Genomic DNA, 23,807 nt, shown 5'->3' with positions numbered 1-23,807 from the left:
CAATTACTGCTGACATTTAAAACTGATGAAGGTTTGAGCACTGAAATAGTACAATCTCCAGGTCCCCAAACTGGAGATAATGATGAGACACATTAAAAATGTATGGTTCTGAATCTTTTTTTAGAAATATGTGAAGGTCTTTCAGAATTTCCAAACAGATTATTCATTGCTATAGCTGCAGAAATACAGAACGCAATTCAGCAAAGAAAAGGTGTTTTGTATGGTTCTGAGTACTACAAATGATTTCTCTTTTGTCCAAAGGTTTCTGCCAGAGTTTTCACTAAGCTGCCAGTATCTGTTTCTGCTTTATTTTGTACCAAGTATTGTGAGAGGGAGCTCGGGTCACCTTTATTGTGCTTCCTCTTTTGTGGCTCTTATTTATTATTATCTTAAAGCAATATGATCTGATTGCTAGGAACTACCTAGGTCTACATCAAAGAATTTCATTCTTGTTAGGGCACAAACACAGGAAGTTCCATCTGAACATGAGAAAAAAAATACTATGAGGTTAATCAAGCAATAGAGCCCACAAGAACCCAGAGAGGCTGGGGAGGTAGATATTTAAAAGCTGTCTGGATACAATCCTGCTCTAGGTGCTCCTGCTTCAGCATTGGGGTTGAACTAGAAGATCTCCAGAGGTGCCTTCCAACCTCAGTCTTTTTGTGGTTCTGTGTATTGGAAAATGCTCCACATTTGAGTAGGAAACATTACATGTCATTATATGTAGAAATGAATCAGTGATCCCACTGCTGTTTCAATTGACCTTCCAACCAAAGGCAAATATGTCACTCAGCACGCTGACATGCTCCTATTCTGCACATCAGTTCTACTGATTTACCTTACTTCTGAGGCATTCAGTCGCCTTTTAGACATATAGGCTTTTGCAGAGTTAAAAATCTGTTTAGGCATCACTACTAAAGAATTACAAGACCAGAGAAGGTGAAGACTGGATCACATCAAGCCTTTAAGCTTTGAAACAACAACAGCAAAACAAGACTGAAGCCACATGGAAACATTAAGAACTCTTTTTTTTTTTTTTTTAGAACAATATTCAAAGGTGTAAGTAGGTTTGAGGAGATTATAAATTTTCACATTTTTTTGGTATTATACGCTGAGAAAAATGCAAGTGTCCTGTGATATTTCAGAGGTCTGCCTCTGAAAAATGTATGCTTACATTGATCACACCTGATAATAGATATTGTGGAAGAAATATAGAATTGAAACAAATTTCCTTCTCAATGTGCCAGTATTGTTCGGTCCTTAAATTACTGAGAAAGATTTATGGATTCAGTTCAAAACTGACAATTTATACTATTTATTTTATAAATCTTCTTTAGTATTATGATTTTTTTTTTTTTTTTAGTAAATGCTACGTAATACTAATGCCATATCTCACTGATACCTCTGGGTTTTGTTTATGAGTTTCTGCGTGGTATCTATCCAAAATACAGCTTTCTAATTCTGCAGAAATCATCTTCTTCCTACTCAAACAAAATGAGTCCTGGCTCCTTCTTCAATCAATATCTGGCTTATAGGCTGCGACTACAAACAAGGCTTCCAATTACTGCCAATTGTGATGGTGGCTTTTATTGTATTAAGACCACTAACGAATTTACGAGCTTGTCTACTGGGAGCGTAGTTCTGAAAGCAGGCAATAAAAAGGGATTCAAGACAAAGAAAAATGCAGGAAAGTGATGGAGATGAAGCTCAGCAGAGTGGTAATTGGGACAGCTTCTATGACTTGTCTCATATATGCTCTCAGGCTAGGTGCTCTAACGGTGTATTTTATGAAATTCTGAATAAAATGTCTCTATAAATAAGTGCATTGCTGCAGCCAATTTCTTGTACCAATGTAACAAACTACAAGGTGTCCGCTTGAGAATATAGGCAAAAAACAGGCCTGATGACTGTGTTTACAGTCCTTCCCAAAATGGTTGAAACAACAGTGCTGACCATTAGCACTTTTCTTATCCCACAAAACCTTCCAAATTTATCTTACACTTTTTCTACCTCACATCAGAATGAAATCAAGACTTTTCAAGGTGATTCAGGGTAAACAAATAGAAATTCTACAATTTATTAAATGGCTTGTTAATCAGACAACATGTTGAAGGCTTGTTGTGAGAGACCAAAGATTAAGTTTCCATCGTGTCTGATTTGAAATAGTAGCACCAGAACTCTGGTATTCAAACAGCCTAGAGGAGTGTTTAGCTATTAGTAGTTCGTATGTTCGTTATCTTGTTATATCTTACTTTTAGCACAAATTTAATTCTCAAGCCGAGAAGCCTTCTTAATTACAGTTTTTCTGCAACCTTTATATTCTCACAGGCATCTTTGTTTTGATCAACCAAACAAAAAACATCTTAGTGAAAGTTCTCTAAATTTTCTTTTTTTTTTCTTGTAGTATGCATTCACAATATACATTTTCCCTATTCGCTTGTCTTTTGCATCTCCTCCCTTGCACTTTCCAGGTTTCTCTTCATGATCTGAAACTGCTGCTGAATACAGATGAGCCAATAGTTAGTCCAGTCCCAGACGGTCTTTTGTTCAGGTAATTACTCGGAACCATTGCAGCTCTTAAGAACCCTTACTTCCCTGACTGGGAGATTGACTGATTGAAAGATTAGGTAAGGCAGGCATTTATAGCCAGCCTAGTAAGAAAAAAAAAAAGGAAAAATGTAGACTTATCCTGGATGTTTTTCAAAGTTATGTCTGTGGGTTGGAGCCAAATGAGCTTCATTTGGTTGGATCGAAGGAGCGACATCCCTCCAGTCACGGGCACCAGAGCCATGCTGGTATCAATCCTGCAACTGGTATCATGCTCTGTGGGTGGTCTAACCTTTTAAACAAGAAATTCTACGAAGTTTTTCAGTGATAAATAATGTGATTCTTCTTACAATAAAGCCTGTGATTTAGATTTATACCTGATTTATTTGCCTTGCTGTGTCATTTGCTAAAGATATTTGCTGGTATATACCAGATGACATAATGCATTTAAAAAATGAAATTGACTTTGAAACCTTTATCCTGATCTCATCACCATGGTCACCACAGATTCTCAGTTAAGTACTAGCATCATTTTGCAAAACAAACAGTATAGCCTCATTTCTATATGGGAACAAATAAACTCATGGTAATTCCTGCTAAAACATATTTAATGACTCATACAACAATGTTACCAGTCCCTATCTAAAAGACATATTCAGGAGAAATACAAAAAATCATAACCAGGAAAAATATATCCCAAGGCTCACCAATAAATCAAAATAAATGTATTTACAATATGGTCTGCAGTATTTTTTAAAAGAAAAACTTATTCTTTATGAAACACTGAATGAAGGAGAAACAATACTTCATTTTCACCTCTATTTTAAAGATCTACAAAATGCTTGGCATCTTTATGTAGTATGAAATGGTTACTATTCATTGTATTTCTCTTCTGAATTATAGTCAGCATTAGAGCTGCACAGCTCCAGGACAAAAAACAGCAGAGTCCTCTAAACTACCACTGGTCTTAAGCAGTAGTGGATCTCTTTGCTAAAGAACTCACCTTCACCTGTGCTATCTTATGCCTGGAGAGGGAACAAAAATTTTCCCTTTTCTCCTCCTGGGCCATCTGTTTGTGAGCAGAAGAGGGAAGGATGGAAAGAGAAGGATGATTAGAGGTGGGTGCTTTCTCTGTTTGCTTCTGCACAACTTTCTGCACAATTTAAAATAGGTGTGTGAAGAAGGGTGCTCTGTCTGCCTTGCACAAGGCAGTGCTGGCTGCATTCACCACTACTCACAATTCATGTGAGGGAATTACAAATTTTGCCCTCGTTGCCATCTCTGATCACAGTCTAGGAGCCTTTGTGCTGGCAAGCCTGAAACATTTTGGCTTATAAAACCACAGAGAGAGAGAGAGAGAAATATATATATATATATATATATGCTTTAGGATACAACTTTTGATTGTGTTTTTATTGGGCTAATCACTAGGTTCTGACATAAATAAGATTAATTTACAGTTTTTTTTTTTAAACTGAATCATTATGGCATTATAATTCAATCTCAGACTCTCAAACTTCTAATATCTGGGAAGCACATTCCCTTTATATATGTAAGCTGTTCAGTGCTGACCTTGGCATACAAGCAACAGATGATAGATAAATATTCAGAATTAAATATTGAAGAGATAGAAAGCTACACAACAGGGAAGATGTTACCCAGCATGATATATAATTTCTATTAAAAATATCAAAACACTATCTAGACTGTGTCTAAGCAAGTGAACATCTCTAAATCTTTGTTTCATATCATTCTAAAAAAAACGGTATGTGTTTACTCACACATTTCACCTCTAGTCTTAGCTCAAAACAGAGGCAACATTTGAGCTTTACATACACTAACAAGGAGGAAATCAACCTTTCCCCGAGTCCTTCATTTCACACAGGATTAAACACCTTTTGCTCTTGAGAAAAAATGTTTCAGCTTGAAGGTTGGATAATCTCTTCACTTTTTGCTCTTTAACTGTGTAAAAAAATTCATGCAATACTAATCTTCGTTCCTTTCTACAACTTTCTCCTCTAAGCCCTATGCAAAGTACATCCATTCTCTGTGAGTAATTCTCAATAAGGCTTTAGCTTGAGGCAAAGGTGCAGTAAAAAGTAGTTCTGTTGAAATTTATATCTAGGAAACATATCTAAAATTACATTTTCAAAATGAATACAGATTTCACAAAGAATCCATCATCTAACTAGATTGCTCTTTGATAATGTGTATGCTAAAATAAAGTAAAATTCTTTATCACTGGGCATGTTTGAAAACGGTTTCATCAAATATTGTCTGGAAATGATAGATTTGAAGCACTATTCTGACATCCTTATTTTTTAGAATTTATTCTTGCTCTATGAGCAAACCTGATGAAGGGCTAACTATGAAGCTAGCACCATTGCTTCCAAAGAGTGGAGAAGTTAATGTGCAAGAATGAATGGTGTGAGTAGCTGTTATCCCAGTCAAATGGCATTTGTTTCCTTTGAGGACTCATGTTCATTCCAACTAAACAGAGGCATTTAATTTTGGCATCCAAGCTAAAGGTCTCCTATAATCAGCTAGAAGAGACTGACCAGTGTTCATGTCTGCCATTGCTAGTGCAAGTGCTTAGGGAAGCTGGACTCCTAAATTAGGTCCTCTGGCAAGTACCTAAGGGTGAGACAAAGCTCAATTCTTATGCGGAAGAACAGAATGATTTGAAAGACCTCTGAAAGTCCATGTTTCAGTAGTGTTGCTCTGGGAAATTGTTTTAAAGACAGTGTTGGGGAGCTGGCATCTGGACAGGTACACATGTGGATGGATTCTGGTAAGTGCTATAAAAGTGCTGCAGCAAAAGTGCTGAACCTTGACCGACCATTCCAGACCTTTGGGAACAATACAGAATTTGGACCTGAAAGTGGTACCTGACACCAATATATGTAAATTGTGGGCAGTTAAGAACCACAGATTCAAACATTCCTGCAAAGCTGAGGCCACAGGTTGGCTTGTCAAAACTGCTGAAATTAGGGTCATTCAGAATTTTTGGAGATTTGGTTTAAAATCTTGTTAAAGTTTAAATTTTCTGAGTATGTGAAAGTTTCAAAATCTTTGTTTTGACAGATGAATTTTGGAGAGGATCCACCCCTAATAGTTCTCACCCTTTCTCTAGAAGAACACTTTTAATTAAAATAAACAGTATTCCTTAACAGAAATTAAGAATCAAAAGCTACTCTGAATAAGTGAAGTTGAAGAAGAAGATGAAAATTGATTTCAGGCCTAAAGCATTGATGGAGTTTCATGTGGAAGGGTCAGAAGACCCCATTTTCTAAACAGATCATCTGTCAGCATATGTACAAGACCGAACAGAAATATGCAAGTATTCCAATTTCTGCTAGAATGTCTACATTCTAGTGTCTAGACATGTCTAGAATGACTAGAATGACATTGTGCTTACTATATGGTGGATCTAGCCTGGTCTTGGAATAGTAGAAGGTAAGAGAGTATTTGCCAGGCTCAAAATGTAAATGTAAAAAAATAAGATAGGATTATTATTAAAAAATAGATAGGATTATTATTTCATGTGATGTGTCATGTGCAGGAGTGAAGCAAGATTCATTTTATTATAGCACAATTTAAAGCTGAAACCCTGTTTTTCAAATTAGGTGTGTGTATCTGTATTTGTATTGTGCCACTGGCAAGGTAAAAGAGATCAGCAGTAAGCGGTACTGAAAGCTGCAGCTGGCTGACAGTTGCAGTTTTACAAAATGCTTTTTTTTTTTTTTCCTCAGAGTCTGTGTATATGAGCTTCAGCAATACTTGCCTCCAGCCTCTTTCTACTTTCTTTTTAATTAAAAAGCTTAATTGGGAGTAATAAAAACTTCCAATTAAGCTTTTTAAATAAAACCCAAAAGCCTAAAGTGGCAGTGGCAGATAACTGCTACTGCAACCCATAACTTGCAGTTCTATTTGAACAAGCTTTTTGTTATACTAGAAGAAATATTGTGATTTAAGCCTATAACTCTACATCTATTAAAAATACTGTATTTTTAAGTCTTGTTTGACTGTGAGATGTGGGTATCCTTGTGAATTTTGGTCAGGGACTCAAGTCTCTGTCAGTAGTTATGTATATGCCCCTCAGCATCATGCCACATGTTATATCTCTAACCAGAAATGCTTATATGTTTTATATACATGTAATCGGAAATAGCAGGAGAAACAGGTTTTGATGAACTGTCTTTCTTTTGAACTCATGAACTTATGGATAACTAAAAAGAGAAACCATCAAACTTGGTGGATTAGTTAAAATGCTCCTTAATTTTCGCCATCATGTTAAAATATTTAGGTCATCTGGGTGGCTTAATATCATGCAACAATTCTATGCTATTTATATGTGTGTGATGCATTTTTCCTCAGAAAGGTCAATGAACAGAGACATGAATTACATCGTGTGCATCATGCCTTCAGATCTTCCATAGATATAACCAAGGACAAACATAAAGGGCACAATAAGTACCTTTCACTGAAACTTTTGTAGTTGCGCTTTTGATGCAGAACTTCATGGAAAGTAGTGCTTGTTTCTCTGTGAGCTGCTTGAATGGGGCATGAGCATGGTCAAAGCAGTGTCATTATTAAATTTACAGCATCATTTGTGGATTTCTTTTCCCCAGTTCTACCAGCATTCACTTCTCTATTGGAGGTGATACCTAGAGAGGTGGAGAAGTTATTAAATCACAATAAACTAGAAAGAAAATAAAGAAGCAGCTGGTAAGGTTGAAGTCATTAAAAAGAGAGAAGCCTTACAGAGTGCTTATTGGAACTTACTGATGCTGCACAGCAATTCTGAGAGAAATAAAGACCGGAAAATCACTTTGGAAATGAATGGCGCTTCTGGCCAAGCTACGCTTCATTCCCAATTCCAAGGGCATGTGCAGACAGTCAGCAAGTTCTCAGAAGGAAGAGAAATCTCACTTTTATCATCCTTATTTACAAATTCTAAGTTATTCTTTTTCTTTTGGCATAACCTATGAAGGGAGACCCGATCTGGTAGAAATGCAGATGCCCAATTCAGCTTAAAATAGAGAAAGGAGAAGGAAATTTAATTTTATGTGGCAATCCACCTATCTATGCATTTCCAGGGAATGTCCTCTAATGAATGGTTCATGCAGTATTTAAAAAATCTTTGAAATGGAGAAATCATTCTGCATTGACAGGAAAGACAGACCAGACAGTTAGTTTAACAACAATTTTAAATTCTGTTTTCTGTTTGTTTGCTTGTTTGTCTGTTTAAGTGTTTTTAATTGTGTGACTGAGTCAAAATACTAGATTGAATTGACTTTACATGCTAGTAGCATCATTCATAGATGTGATTCCAGGTAAACCCCATGGCTTTGTGATTGACTGTCCATTTTTTACACCCTTTAATTTAGTTCAAAGTTGGAATTTTTCATTATGCTGACTATGCCTGAAATTCCCAGGGCTGTTTCACCTCCTGCTTGATGGGGATTATCTTTTCATTTATCACTGACTGATTCCTAGCTCTTCTTCTTTTGAAAGCCTACTTGTGTTGGCTTCAGAAAACACTGACATTAGCTTCACAAGTTTTTCTCATCAATTTGATGGACCCAAGTGGCCTTGTCTTTTACTGCTGTTGTTGCTCTCATTTTCTTGACCATCTGTTTCTGACAAGAATGAATTACAGTTCTAGTTTCTGAGAAGTATGTTGATAGTTGTAGCTCAAATGATTAAAGCAACAAAATCCCAGATGTCTTGATATGTAAAATATTTGTATAGAAAAATGTATGCAAACAGTCACAGGACTTTCAGTAAAATAAAAAAAAAGCTATTCTTGTGCTCAGCTAGTTTTTAATTTATTAACACAGATGAAATTAATAAAATGCTTGAGTTAGTTAAAGAATGGCTTTATTGCAATACAAGACTTTTTTTTGGCAATTTTTGCCAAAAAGACTTTTCTCAATTATATACAAGAATTTTTTCATCCAACCCAATGGTCTAATAAAGTAATAATGTGCTAGTGTAAACTTAGTAATGTGCATGTGACAGATATAATGCCCTGTGTCACCAAGCTGCATTTCTGTCCTGCAAATTTACTTTTGTCACAAAACAAGGGAATTGGGAGGATCTGTATGTTGAACTTGCCTAAATTTACCTCGCTTCCGAGGGTTCCTCTGCTAGGCTCTAGGCTCTGACTAAGAGTTGCATTCAAGGAAAATCAGAAGTTATGAAAGATTACATTTAAAAATAGCTTTTTTTTTCCCACATGAGCTTTCCTTAAAAGCATTTTCTAGAATAAATCACAATATCTAATAACTCAGTGAGGCTTTTTAAGCAGAGTTTTAAGAATGTACCAAGGTCTTATTGAATCATGTTATCTACCATTTCAAATCCTCTTGAAGTCAGATACAAAGAATAATAGCTATATACTCAGTTTGAAGAGTCTGAAGATTTTACTGACTTTGGATTAACAGAAAGATTTTCAACTATCAGTGTTTAAGCTTCACCTCTCTGTCAGTCATTCTTGACATGGTCAGAATAAGGCACTAATAACAGTGACTTTAGAGAGTTTTTTTTTTCCATTAGTTTAAGTAGAATGTCAATTAAAAAGGAATTGAGATAAAGAAACAGCAACTAGATTAAGTTTACACTTCTTCATGGATGATAAGAAAAATCCATTTACAGGTTCTATTTCACTCTGAATGTAGCTCCTAAGGTAAAGGCTGCTTATATTAGAGCTTTAAAAGTCTACTGACAATTTCTGAAAAGATTTAATAACTATTGTGTCAGAAATATGGAAGATTTTTTTAAGTACTGGAAATAATTATCTCTTGCCCACAATGAATGTACTAAAATTAATTTAAATTTAATTTCACACATTTTATTAGGAAATATTATCATCTACCATCATTTCTGTTCCTCCTGTCTGACTATTATTTGCATTCTCCAGGATCTGACGAAGCCCATTTAAAATATGAAGACAAATTTATCTTTCTGGGAACTCTGGATGGAGATAGGGCAGGCTGGGGCTGATTTCTATTCCACAGATCTTGGGAATGACACTAGCAGATCTATAATATCTTTACCTTGATCCACTCTGCCCTCTTTCAGAAGCTAACTATTCTGTTGTTCTGCCTTTCGATTATAGTCTCAATGGAGTGCAATTTCAGAGCACATGATGCTCCAAAAATTGCACCTATTATTGAAGTTGAGTAAATCTTTCATTCTGAGTATTATCTGAGGGATTTAGTCCTCTCTACTATTCCTCTGATTAAATCCTGGCAGATGAGTCACGTTTTTACTTCTGTTTTTTTCTTTTCTTGATAGAGAAATAGCTTTCAATTTTAGTCCTTCTACTAAGAAATCATAAAATATTAGCTAAACAACCAAAACCATCTACCACTAACAAAGCTACAGGCAATTTCTCTGAAAGGTAACTAAGGAACAGTCAGAAAAATACCCAACTGGCCTACCTGGGGAAGAGAACTACCATTCAGAGACATCCAAAACCATGAGAGACACTGATAAACAGTCTGATTTTCCTACACTATTTATACTGGCTGACAGAAAGAGCCATATTATGCTCTTTTTAATAGCTTCCTCACCTTTCTAGAACGAATTACATGCTTGCAGAATGGTGATGGTAAAGTAGGATTCATAGCTATCATTATTAGCTTAGCAACATCCTTAACATCAGCATAGCTATTTGTATTCAGTGCCTATGAATCATCTGTAATATATTTTGATAAATAATCTGCCCAGAGGGACATCAGCATTGCATCTGAAGAGCAGCACAGACTGATCCTGTGCAATCTGCTTTGCTGCAGTCTGTGAAGTTAGGTCTTGGTATGAATCAGGGCTGTGGCTATTATCAGCTGATGCCTCCTAATAAAGAAATTATTGAGAAGCTTTTTCAGAAGTACTGCAATCCATTGTTATTCATGGCTTAAAGCTGATGTTCTCAGCAGCAGTGTACAATCTCATTCTCTCTATTGGTACTGATACTTCATTACATTAAAACTTCACCTAAAGCAAAGGGAACACATTTGGCCTTGGTGGAAGGTGTTCCTTTGAACACTGTATTCCAAGATCCCCTCAACAGCTTTGAAGTGTTCAGCTGAATCAATTTTCTTTCACCAACCTATGCAAACAGATTCTGTTTCCATTAATGAAGCTGTGACATTAAACGAAGCATGTGAAGATGTGAAGACTTGAGGCAGCATTCTGTAAGATAAGAGCATGCAATGGGTTACAAAAAATAAGGTAAGCGGGGATGTGAGAGGTCATCAGCATAGTGGCACACTGAGGCTCAATTAAGACTGTATGAATCTGTTCTCTAACCTACTCTTAAAATTTCTTCTGCAGCAGTGAGGAAGGATGTGAATTAATTCTGTTCAGCTACCACTGAAGGGCAGAAAGAGTGAAGGCCAGTAATTTTGGCTGTGTCAGTGCTGCTCAGACAACAGATGCTTTTATCTATTGCTGGGTGGACTTTGGCTTTGTGTATAAGGAAATCACATTGGGAGTGAGTAAGATATCTTACCTTCTGTGTACTGAAATATCTGCATTGCAATAGCAGAGTAGTTATGCTTCATTAGCCCAGAGACTTGGGGATACTCTGAAAATCTCATATAACAACATAACGTAAATGAGATTAACAACCCAGTAAGGAGCAAGAAATGTTTTAATGGTAGCTAATGCAACAGTTAAGGTAATGTGAGCTCATTGGTATTTCTTCTGACTTTATCTTCGGGCTCAGACTTTACACTGACTCTGTGAGTGGTCTACAGCCTCTTCAGGTGGCTCTAGATCCTCTGTTCTTCTCTTGTTTATGTGAATACTAAGAATATATTCCCTTTAGGACATCAGGACAGCAGGGGAAAGCAAGGCAGAGAGTCCTATGTTTCAGGTGGCCAATGCAACTTAAAGACTGGAAGGAGTGCAGTCATGTAGACCAGTCATGTGTCCATCCCAGAGCCAAGGCAATAGGTATTTCCTTTCAGTACAACATGCTGCAGACTCCAGAAAGGAATTTTTGTGGCTACAATGTGTCTGAATTGTAGTATATCCTGCAAAGCTGCTGTGCTTATTGTGGCACTTATACAAGGGTCTAAATGACCTTTCAGCTCAGTAAATAGAGCTATAGTGTTCTGAGTAGCTGTAGTGAAAATCCATCTTGATCCTGCTGATAAATACACTTTTAATCTCAGTACCATGCACCTTTGTTCAGTGTATAAACATTTCTATTATTTTCTGCTAAGGGCATCTAACTTGTCTGAAGGATATGTGCCACCAGTTTATTAAGAAATAAGATCCCATTTTTAATACTTTTTTTTTCAATGAAATTTTGTTTCAAAAGCCTCTTCATTCAACCTACAAATGAAGAAAGATATGACTAAGAAATCTTATGGACTACCACAAGCTAGCCTGAAGCTAGCCTGACAAATGCTAACTCTACAAAACAGCTTTTGTTTTTAAGGTGCTTATTTATGCTTATGCTTATTACTGTAGTAGTACAAAGGATGATAATTCTGACAGAATCATTTGTTTCACTCAGACATGAGACAAACTTCTATTCTCCATTTGGATGGCATCAATGTTTCTGAATGCAGTGGGATGTTTTATTCTAATATTTAGCTATTTACTTATTGTCTGATGATCATTTTAGCTGCTTATGAATTTCAAATACATTTTTCTGCATTTCACTAGTTTAAATTTTTACTTTTTTGTGCCTACTCTTGATATATCAATGCAACTGGTAGATACAAACATCTTTCAAAATCCAGTTAAAAGTGGCACTTGGCAGCTTGCAAAAACACAAATATGTGTGTTCAGCACCTTATAAGTGAAGAGTCATTATACATAAAAAACAGTAGTTTAGAGTGTTTGATATGAATCCTAAAAGTAATGGTTGTAATTTACTTTGAAACAAAATAAAAGTTTATATACCAATTTATTTCTTTTATTATTTGCTCAGTGTTAGAAATTGATCTCATTGGCTATTTCATAGTGTGGATTTAATGAATTCACTCATTTTAGGTACCAAAGGAAACTCTACATATAGCTTCTAGCACCTATTTGAGCCATATAATGGCTCAATGATGATATAATGGCTAATGAGCCATATAATACAGATATAACTGTGTATGCCCTCCACAAATGGGCCATTAATTGAGAAAAGAGTCCAAGTATGAAAAATAAAGCTCTATACATTCACAGTAAAGGAGGGGATTTTAAGATGTGGGAACATCTGGTCAAATGCAGATGTGATATTATTACAGTGAAACAAACACAGACTTTGCTTGCAGTAGAAATGATTTCTATAAAATATCAGGTTGATTCCCAGGAGAAAACAGAACTCCTAACACGTGGGGTTATCTTTGCCTGCTTCTGTTGTACTGGGTACAGCTAATTTCCTTTAGCTTAACTGTGTTCCATGGTCAGATGTGCATACAAATACGTTGTTTGCCTACATCTTTTGCATGTCTCCTGTTCTGAGGTTAGCTGCAATCTTAGAAGAATTACGAGGGGTCTATCTCTGCTGTTTCACTCCTTGAGGGTTTTGGGCATAAGTTCTGGGGTCAAGGGGAGCAGACAGCTGAAGACCACTGCTTCCCTCCAGGACAAGAGGCAAGACAGCTCTATGGTTGGACCAGCTGAGAAGGCCAGAATTAGGAAGACTGAAGTATCACAACTGAGGTGTTACTCAAGAGTAAACAGAGAATAGCATGAATTTGTTTTGTGACAGTATTTTGGAACAAACATAGTCAGCTGTAGGTCTCTGTCTCGCAGACAATGAGTGACTCCCTTTCTGCAGGTTCAGTTTCAGGAATAATGAGTTCATTTCCTGTGAGACAGGTGGCTTGATGAAGGATCAGTTGCTTTCATTCTGCGTAAGCGGTACTTTCAACTGCCAAGACGTAGTCTTTAGTGATGTACACTATTCTACAAAGAAACAGAATGAATCTATCTAAATATTTATTACAAAACATTAATCACAGCTTTAGGAGTGCTATCAGTACCACTTTTACCTACAAAAACTAAAGGTTTACATATAAAGAATACGTTGTCTTTAGTTGTCTTAGCTAAAGAATAAATAATGAATAGCTAACTAAACTCAATCTCTTGGAAAGTCATGGTAAAACTCCCATTAAAGTCAGCAGAAACCAAGCTAGCTCTTCCTGGAGACCAGCTATGGAAAGCTCCACAAGAGACAGTATATGCACCCAATATGTTGTAAAGAACTGATTCACAAGACTTAAGTGAAAGGCCTGATTTTCAATCTACATACAGAGAGTCAGTTATTTAAACAGCATCCTAATTTACATTATAATACATAATTTGTAAAATTGTCCAGCTTTTATACATTTTAGGGAGAAATAGAGAGTGATAAGAGATTCAAAATATTTCTGTGCTGTGCTGGTTCACAAAGAGTGTCGTTAGTAAGTAGAGTGAATAAGGAAACGTGATCACTCGCAACAGCCAAGTAGGTAAGTTTAATGTTAAGCTTGTAAGCATTGACATAGTTCCTTTAATTTTTCTAACATAATCTTGTACATCTCAATTATCATCTGCAGTCTAAAACAATGGATTTGATAAGGACAAACAGGAACTATTAATTTTCAGCTATGGAATGTTAAAATAACTGATGATGCATGGAGTAAAAGAAGAAAAACAGTCATCTTCAGTGTCAAAATACAGTACTCCTTTGTGATGAGTATTTGGTTTATAGACTGTACACTCTAGCAACCTTTGTATTTTCAGGCCAGCAGGAAACTGACCTTTAAAGGAATACAGAGTATATCAAAGTGCCTGGCATATGTGATCTCCATATCAGCAGTTTGCTATCAGCTTTTGCAAAATATGTTTGAGATATCTATCTATAAAATTATGTAATTTCATGTATTTAGAGATAAGCACACAATATGATACACAAGAGGAACATTGTATCTGGTTAGCTTAAGGGATGTGAGCCAAATTTGTAGACTTTATTTGTCTTTCAAACACTGTACTTCTGAAAGGCAGCAAAAGGTTACATGGTTAGAAGATCCTTCTTTTTTTTTTTTTTTTTTTTTTTTTTTTCTTTCAGGTGCTTATAGCAAAAAGACAAACCTGAATGAAATCATGCCCATTTTGATGACCCACTTAGTTCTGGCAATCAGATAAGCTGGAACAAGATTTGCTCACATAAATTCAAAGTGCTCTAGTCACATCAGTTAAACTTTGCTAATTTATATCAAGTTAAAGACCAACTGATCAAAGAAAATTTCATCGTAATAATATTTTAAAGTATTTAGGTATGTCCTATTTTGTTGATAACATACTGACTGCATGGTTCTGGTCAATCATATTCTGAATCTTCCAATTACCTCATCTGCTGACCTAATGGGGAACACGACTTGATCATCTTATACAACCATTACATAAATGGCACAAAGGCAATCAACCACAAAACCAGCAGCATCATAGAAACTAAAGATGTAGGAAACTTTTAAAAAGTTCTATAGACAACTTTTTTGTTCTATAATAAGAAGATTATGCTTTATTAAAATCTGTTCTTTCAGGGCATTTATGTGTGTATTTTATAAAGAAGTATAGAATGGACATTTATGAATTCTATAACAGCAGTCATTCGGGAGAAGATGCAGGATTAGAAGAAAGGATGCTGAAGGAAGTGATAAATTGCAGGGAAGCAGTGCAGAAACAAACATAAAATAAAGCTGAAGAGCATGGAAGATGGAGGGAGAAAGAAGTACTATAGTGGTTGTCAGGCAGAGGAAAATGAAACCGGTCATGACAGCAAGATGACATAACCTGGGAAGTAGTCGTAACAGAAATTGTATGATATTTCTAGAATCTACCAATGAAAAAGGTGCATAATTTAAATGACAGGCTGTGGGATGTCTAGTCTTCCCTGATTTAGAAGACCCATTCTTCTAGTGCAACAAATATTTTGTCAAACATTCCCTCCACAGGAGTCCTTGAGCAATGGAAGGTAACACCTGGCAAGAATTTCAGCACCAGGGAATGATTTTTTTTGAAGTTGTAAGGGGATCCTAATTTACCTGATACCATTTCTGATGTGGAATTAAAGGGAGGCAAGGATCAAAGCTGATTGTGAGAAGATTACTTGTGCTACTGATTTGGTAACCGAGGGATATTTCATCCAGATGAGTAGAACAGATATCTATCTATCTATTTATTTATTTATTACTGAGAAAAATAGAGATTACTTGATGGTAAAAGATAATTGTGTATCATCACTGATATGTTATCCACCTGTCCTCGAGGATTTCATTTCCCTGGGAAAATTTTGTAGGACATATAGGATACTCTCCTTAGGACATATTCATAAAGCTTTTCATGGACTTGTAAAATTTTTATTGCAGAGGAATTAGACTCATGCAGCTGGGTTGCTAATGGGTCACTGGAATCTACTTCTTCCTCAATTCTGTAGAGCTAGAAATTATCTGGCCTGGATAGAGATATCTTATAAAAAAACATATATGTCTTATTTTGGATTTCTCTTTATTTTTAAAAAAATAAATTTGAAATAAAAATGTTATAGTAGGAAGTTGAATCTCAGTCAGGGTAGAGGTATATGCATTTGTAGGAACCTAGCTAAAGACATATGAAGTTTCAGCTATATAATTCTCTTTTTTTGGCATTGTAAGAAATATGCTTGTAGTTGCAGGGCAACCTTGCATTGATCAAGCAGTTATGTATCTCTCTCTGGAATATTCTTGAAGTTGTTTCCCCAGATTTATCAATTTCCCTGAGTATGTGGCTTTCTTCAAACTAGCACGGCAATATACTGTATATACTAGTAAGTCCTGTTTGTATCTATTTCATGAACTTTAGCTTAAGCAGGCTCTTCAACATGAAATGAATATTTAACCTAAAAAATGTTAAATTCTGTATTTGTACAGAAGTTCAGTAAAATGGTCACATTCTCATGAGTTTTTTATCAGGAATTAAGATTAGGGGAGCAAAACATTACTTCAGGTCTCTTTTTTACATTTACAGATTCAAGTTTTCTTTTCTTTAAATTATATACTTTTCCTTCAGGAGCCTGAAATCAGCATTGCTCACTCACCTAAACTGGATCCAAAACTCAGTAATTCCCAAATCTCTGAGAAATATGGATTGACAACTTTTAAATAGCTATGGAATATACTACTTGTACCAGCAGGAATGTCAAGAGAGAAAGCAGATATTTGTGTAGTACAGTGTTGGAAACTTTGCTCGGTCAATATTGAAACACATTTCCATAAACTTTAGAACTTAGAAATACAGCAAACAACTAAAACACAAATTCCATGGATTCTTCATTTTCATATTTTCTCTGTACAACGCTAGATTGTTTAGCTCTCATGGCTTATTTTGATACATTCAATGGTGCTAATGTTAGTACATTCCCAGTTTCTTTCACTGTTAGAATTTGACAGGGATTTTCTTTCACATTGAAAAAAAATGGATAGTCTGAAGGGTTTCTTTGTAATACTCTCATACACATGGCATACGTTGCTGAGTGGAGACAGCTTGTTTTCTGTATTGCACTCCTTTCTGAAAGATGGTTTCAAAAACATGTTTGATCTTTCTCTATTGGTAGTGAAAGACAATAAACAAATGTCTATCAGATTTTTTCCTACTGAAAGCCTTTATGATTCCACTGAACAGGAAACTGGATTAACTCAGTAGGCAATGGACCATAAGACAATAAACTGATACACTGTTAATTTTTATTGCCAAAGTGTCTTTCTACTACTCTGGTTCAAAATGCTCTCCATATTTTTATTATTGCTGATTTTTATGACTGAACTGGTAAATCCTTCTAATACTCTGCTCAATATTTCTATTGAAATTTTGGTTGAAGTAAGCAATGGGGCAGGAAGAGCAGCAGTATCTCCATCCAGAAGAAAAAGGAGAGAGGAAAATTACAAGTTATTGCAAGTTATTGGCCAGGGGTAGCAGAGTACCTGGGTGAGTGCTCCAGGAGATGGCTCTTGAAAAGCCTCAGGAGAAGAACATTAAATGCCTGATGAAGGAGTAAAGGATATGAAGTAATATTAAGAACTGGTTTTGGTAGGTGTTTAGAAGCCAGCTAAGGAAATATATGTGATTTTGTAAACTCTTGTGTTCCTTAGCATTTTTATGTATTGTTAGAGATGCCCAAGAGAAGCAGGAAGACTGCATTCCTTATAGCTTACAAATTTGTGAGCCCTCCAGATAGCACCCAATTCTTCTCAGACTGCAGAGGTGGATGCTCTCTACGCTGTGCTTAATAGCTCACGATAAGTGTCGTGTTTGTTTTCTTTCCTAGGTTTAGTTGCTCATGCTTACTGATTATCTTGCAGAATGAGAGTGCAGTCTTGACTAAGCTTTACCATAATGCATCTGGCTAATACAAAAACCTGCTTGAAGGTTATCAAGCTACTGATTTTTCATATTTTGAATTCACAATTTGTTTTGTTAAATAGCTCTGGTTACAAAAACACAATCTGCTCCACCAGTTTGGGTTTTTGGTCCTTCAGGTCCATTAGTCTACTTCCAGCAATTGCTTTGTCTAATGCTTCAGTGGGAGAGGACAGACATAATATAGCTTTCCGACAGTGTGAAGGTTACCATAAAAGCAAAATTCTTTTTCTTTAATCCTATGACATCCCCAAAAGCATGGAGTTACATTTGTCCTGTCAGAAGTAAAATTTAATTTTTGTTCTTTAAATGATCATTTCCTTTGAAAGTACAATACAAAACACTGAAATCCCCGAAGAAACGAGTTTCATAGGCTATCAGCAAACTGCCTGGAGAAATGTTTTTCTCTTTTTTTTCTTTTCTCTTTTTCTTTGAAATTACGTATTACAGTGCTCTTCTTATAGTTAATGCTCAGTTGAAGTTAGCATAGATTTTCTGGAAGCCTAACTGCTTGGAGGGTACTGATGTATATCAGAGAGAACTCCAAGTTTATCCCTACGGTTAGATAAGATCAATATAGTCCCTTGTACTGATCTCAGATATGGTACTTGGTTTGCAGACTTTGTTGTAAATTCAGTAATCATCCTCAATTAAATGACTGTATGGAGAAAAAAAAGTGCATTTATGATGTAGTCACATAAGCATGTGTAAGATTATCTTCAGAGATCTTAATCAAAGTAGCCAATATTTCACTTTTGTAGGAAACACAGTATATCACTCCATAAACTTCCAGCTCGGCACATCACCAGTGTCTCACATGCTAAACAGGGATGCACACAGGGATTTAGTATCTAAGAGCTACACTGGTCATTGTAGCCTGAAGGTTGGAGCTTCACAAGCCTTGTTCAAACACCGCCTAATATTCAGAGCATTTAGGGACCCTGGCTGCATTTCTGTCAGCACTGTTCCAACCAGCCAAAATCTCAGCGTTGTTGGGGACTTCGTGTTTATACCTAGGTTGTTTTGCTTTTGGGTTCCTCTTCCCTAGCTTGACTGTGTGACCTGGTGCCTTAGCAATTTGCAAATTCTTTTTTTTTTTTTTCCTGAAAGGCAGAGGTGCTTCCTTTCTCCCGCTCCATAGACTAATGTTATAAGAAACAGCACAGGGAATGCATTACTCAGATAAAATCTACTCTGATGAGACTTGAATCTTCCAGCAGTTGGACTACTTTAATGTTAACTCTGATCTGACACACTTCTGAATTGCGGTATTGATTGGGCATCAACCTTTCTTTCCCTACTTAATAGGCCTGTGTGTTTAACAGGCTGCTCAAATGTCCTGCTGGGGACTTATGTGTCAAGCTGCCTTAGCTGTAAGTATGACAAAGCTGAGTCTGTGGCATTCAAGGTTCTTTATGGTCCTGTCATAGAAAAGAAATATTTAATGTGCTCACATTAATTCACACTGAATGTTTATGCTTTGATTTTTAAATGGACTACTCAGGTCATAAGATACTAATGTGGTAGTCTCAAGACAGCATTGATCCTTGCTAAGATGTAAACTTAAGACTGAAAAACAATTCAAGTTCTATTCTCCACAGGACTTGGCGGTTCATTAGAGTTGCAGTTGGTGCCTGCTCCATTGAGACCAGCAGTAAAAAGCGCAAAACTGGTAACAGAGCACTGGATGTAACATCGGTTTCCGGATGTTGATAGGGCATCAATGACACACCTGTTATTCACTGAATCTCAGCATTCAATTTTACCAGATTCATAAAAGATATTTTTTTCAAGGCTGGCTTGATTTTTGTCAATAAAAATACTGAAATTCTAATGTTGATCTAATATCTTCCTCAGTGTATTTATTTGCACCACTGTAAACATCTGGTCTAATATATGCTTCAAAAAATATTCATTTTTATAATAAGACAAAAAAAACCCTAAGCCACATAGTCTAAATGTGAAAACTAAAAAGATGTTTCAGCGCTGTCTACAGTTTTATTTTAATTTGCTCAGAGTACAGGTCATAGATTCATATAATGCTTAAGGTTGGAAGGGACCTCTAGAGGTCATCTAGTCCAACCCCCCTGCTCCAGCAGGGACACCTACAGCACATGGCACAGGACTGCATCCAAGAGGGTCTTGAAGATCTCCAGAGAAGGAGACTCCACAGCCTCTCTTGGCAACCTGTTCCAGTGCGCTGTCAGCCTCACTGTTAAGAATTTTTTCCTTAAGTTCCTGTAGAACTTCTAATGCTTTAGTATGTGGCCATTTCCTCTAGTTCTGTCAGTGGCCACCAGTGAAAAGAGGCCAGCACCATCCTCCTCACTGCCTCCCTTGAGGTACTTATAGACACTGATTAGATCCCTTCTCAGCCTTCTCTTCTCCAGGCTGAACAGGTCCAGCTCCCTCAGCCTCTCCTCATATGGCAGATGTTCCAGGCCCCTGATCATCCTTGAGGCCCTGTGCTGGACTCTCTCCAGCAGCTCCACATCCCTCTTGTCCTGTGGAGCCCAGAACTGGACACAAACTCCAGATGTGGCCTCACCAGGGCTGAGTAGAGGGGCAGGATCACCTCCCTCGACCTGCTAGAGATGCTCTTCTTAATGCACCCCAGGATGCCATTGGCCTTCTTGGCCATGAGGACACACTGCTGCCTCATGGTCAACTTGTTGTCCACCATGACACCCAGGTCTTTCTCTGCAGAGCTGCTCTCCAGAAGGTCAGTCCCCAGCCTGTACTGGTGTCTGGGGTTATTCCTCCCCAGGTGCAGGACCTTGCACTTGGCCTTGTCGAATTTCATGAGGTTTTTCACCGCCCACTTGTCTAGTCTGTCCAGGTCCCTCTGGATGGCAGCGCAGCCCTCTGGGGTATCAGCTGCTCTTCCCAGTTTGACATCATCAGCAAACTTGCTGAGGGAGCACTCTGTGCCTTCATCCAGGTCATTGATGAAAACATTGAACAGGAGCGGACCAAGAACTGACCCCTGGGGGACCCCGCTAGCTACAGGGCTACAGCTAGACTCTGCACCGCTGATCACCACCCTCTGAGCTCTGCCATCCAGCCAGTTCCTAATCCACTGTGTGCTCACCTATCCCACACTTCCAGAGCTTGCCCAGGAGGATGTTGTGAGGGACGGTGCCAAAAGCCTTGGTGAAGTCAAGATAGACGACATCCACCGCTCTCCCCTCATTTATCCAGCTGGTCATTCCATCATAGAAGGCTATCAGATGTCAGATGCAGTGAAGTTTACTGGTGCCATGTTGAATTCATTAACATATTGCTTAAAGATTTTATGCTTAAAACATGCTTCTTACAACTAAAGGCAATTCATTGAACTTTCTTAGTATCAAAATCTCTTCTCCTAAATTATTTAAACTTGCATTGAATCAGTTATACGTACTTAAAAGTGTCAGAGGCAATAGATTTGTATGCTATTAAAAGAACTGCTATTAAGGTGTGATATATGTTTTGGTTTCTTTCCCAGTCAGCTTATCATTAAGTGTGTGCAAAGGAAAGTATTTTGTTATGTCAACTTTAATGTTCTTTGTAGTGAAAATGGATATATTTTTATTATCTATAAACATAAAACTCCTAAAATTTAAAAAAGTGGAAAAATAAAAAAAGAGAATGAGCAAGAGACTTACCAATACAAGAACTATTGAAAAACAGCAATAAACCTGTAAATTGGGTGGGTCAGTATTCATACTTACTAAATGTTTCTACTCACTGCTGATGTTCAATGGAGTCCACTTGTAAAAGATAGAACCTGTCAGCTTAATTGGTGTAGGCTAATCTGTGTCAATTTTGATCTGATGACCTTAAACACAGACAGCTCAATATTCCATTACTATTTCCCTGGAATACCTAAATGCATTTAAAATTGTGCTAACATTGTTTTTAATGATAAATAGGAATAAAGTCAGTGCAATAACAAAGATGAACAATATTGGACGTATCTTGCATCTGACAGGGTGAGCTGAGTGACTCGTATTGTCCTCAGCAGTCAAATAACTAGGTCCACTGTTTGCCTTTTGTGCAGCAGGAGGCGGTATGTAATTCATAGGCTTTAGTTTCAAAACTTATTGATATTCAATTTCAGAGGTAGTGAAAGCACCATAAAAATGCAGCAATAAATCTGCCCATATATGCTAAACCCAGCAATCTATGAATTTATATGGCATTCAGAATTTCCTCTTTCCCACAGAGAGTTAAATCTGCGTATTAAAATCTCTCCATGTCCATTTGCAAAGAAATAGAATAATTATTTACCAAGGGAGAAGCCTTTCCATAAAGTATTCTGTTCCTGTCTTCTAAAGCTCTCCCCAGGAATGAATCAATTTCTCCTGATCTTCTTGCTGTGGTGTGGTTTTGCTGTTTTTTTGCTATGCTCCTACAGTGTGCAGAAAAAGAGGATGCTCGCAATGTGACCTGCACTGTGCTGCTGGTGTTGTCCCCCAGAGAAAAGAGACTTGTCCTTTTGTGCTACCCTTGCAAGGTGCTCAGCCACTCACCTTTCTCTTAGGATTTGATGAAATAGCACTTCAGCGGCTGAGACTTTTGAAATAACAGCTTATGCACTTGCTTCAGAAACCATTAGGCTTATATAGGGTACAATTATTCATGTCTATACATTTGGCATAAAACAAACAAACACACACACACATACACACACACAAAAACTCCACAAGAGAACATCTCCTTAGAGAAAGAACCTGCAGTTTGTTTTTGGAGAGTGATGTTCCCCTAGCAAACAAAGGCACTGGATTTTCTGTGATCTTCACAAGATCCAAACTTACAGACACAGTTACCTTTAGGTATAAAGCAACTCAGTAATTTCAGGTTAGTCCCAACACTCAGATAATGAAAGCACATACAAACAAAACAAGCAAGAAAATGGTGTTCAGTGTAAAAAGTTATAAGTTTTCACTAGATTTATAAACACAATGGCTTAATACAGTCTCTTTCCAGCCAGTTAAAATAATCCTTTCAGCAGAAGCAATATAAATTTAGACTACATTTTCCAGATGATTTTGCTTACGTCTGATTCCCTTTCAGTACATAATGCACTGTAGCTCTAAGAAAATTAAAGCTTACAAGTGTAGATGTTTATATGAGTCAGCAAAGCTGGCATAAAGTTGATGACACTTTGCATGCCCAAAGGAACTGACACTTACTGCTTAATGAAGAAAAAAATCTGATCTTCAGGTTGATTACAGTGCAATAGATAAATGGGCCAACAAGTCTATTTGAAAACATTATCTTGTGCTTGCATAGCAATTTATGTAACCCGAATTGCAAGAAAGAACAAATGTGAACCTAATCCACCAAAGGCACAAGTTGAGAATAACTCAGCTGAATTCAAAATACTGCAGTTTCAGATGGTATTAGCTGATCTGCTTTAATCTTTGCTAGCTCTTAGGTAGCACTTTTTTCATGTTGAATTTTGTCTTCATTTGAATAAGATGCTGGCTGCAGTTTTTGCAACAAGTATATAAAGGTGCTCTTGCTGTCTCCAACATTTACTTGGTCATTGTGAAATTTTTCTACTGTATAGCAAACACAGCCTGTGACTTCCTACCATGCTGTGTATTGTCACTTTGCATTATTTCAGTTTATTTCACCTGAGAACTAGTAGATCCCAAAGTAGAAATTTAGGACAGTTATGAGCAAAGAAGACAATCCCCCCCGCCCCCCCCCCCCCCCCAAAAAAAAACCCTCTTCACTGCAGAGAGTATCATTAGGTGCATCTCTTCTATGGTTGTCAGTGGGAGTTCTGCATTTTACCCTTGGTGCATATATTGAAACCTGAAAGTTTCAAATTAAAGGAATTTATCAGATTAAACCATTATTTTTGCAAGGAGTGTAAT

This window comes from Tinamus guttatus, unplaced genomic scaffold (genome assembly GCF_059628265.1).
Source record: "Tinamus guttatus ecotype Peru unplaced genomic scaffold, ASM5962826v1 Tinamus_guttatus_pri_ptg000156l, whole genome shotgun sequence".
Lineage (NCBI taxonomy): Eukaryota > Metazoa > Chordata > Aves > Tinamiformes > Tinamidae > Tinamus > Tinamus guttatus.
The sequence above is the reverse complement of the archived record's forward strand: the minus strand, read 5'-3'. Positions refer to the sequence as shown.